The sequence below is a fragment of the Etheostoma spectabile genome, chromosome 1 (assembly GCF_008692095.1).
Source record: "Etheostoma spectabile isolate EspeVRDwgs_2016 chromosome 1, UIUC_Espe_1.0, whole genome shotgun sequence".
NCBI lineage: Eukaryota > Metazoa > Chordata > Actinopteri > Perciformes > Percidae > Etheostoma > Etheostoma spectabile.
The window spans coordinates 17,886,128-17,886,392 of NC_045733.1; the positions used below are offsets into that span (position 1 = coordinate 17,886,128).

The following is a 265-nucleotide window of genomic DNA, read 5'->3' on the forward strand; positions in this document are numbered from 1 at the left end:
GAAAAAAGAACAAAAGGACTCCGGGGAGTTTTATAGAGGTAGCTATACAAAACAGAATTTTTTTCTAAATTTTTTCTCTGAATTCTTTTCTCTTCCAATGCAGAAAGTGAAATCTCTTACTGTAATGTAAATTTACATAAATGAGACTGATTTGCGGGCTTCACTGCGGGATTTGCAGCTTTTCAATGATGTTCACGTTGTGTAATTACGTCACTTCATAACGGTCCCATGGCAACAGGGGAAAATGGCTGCTCTTGTGTGAAGT

At 37.4% G+C, this 265-nt stretch overlaps 1 long non-coding RNA gene across 1 annotated transcript in view; it reads left to right on the plus strand.

The window, feature by feature from the left end:
• LOC116705831 (uncharacterized) overlaps positions 1–265 on the plus strand; it is a 25,117-nt gene extending 24,852 nt beyond the window's left edge. Inside the window, exon 4 of the long non-coding RNA XR_004336066.1 lies at positions 179–265. This is a non-coding gene — a long non-coding RNA (uncharacterized LOC116705831). The remainder of the gene's footprint in view (positions 1–178) is intronic.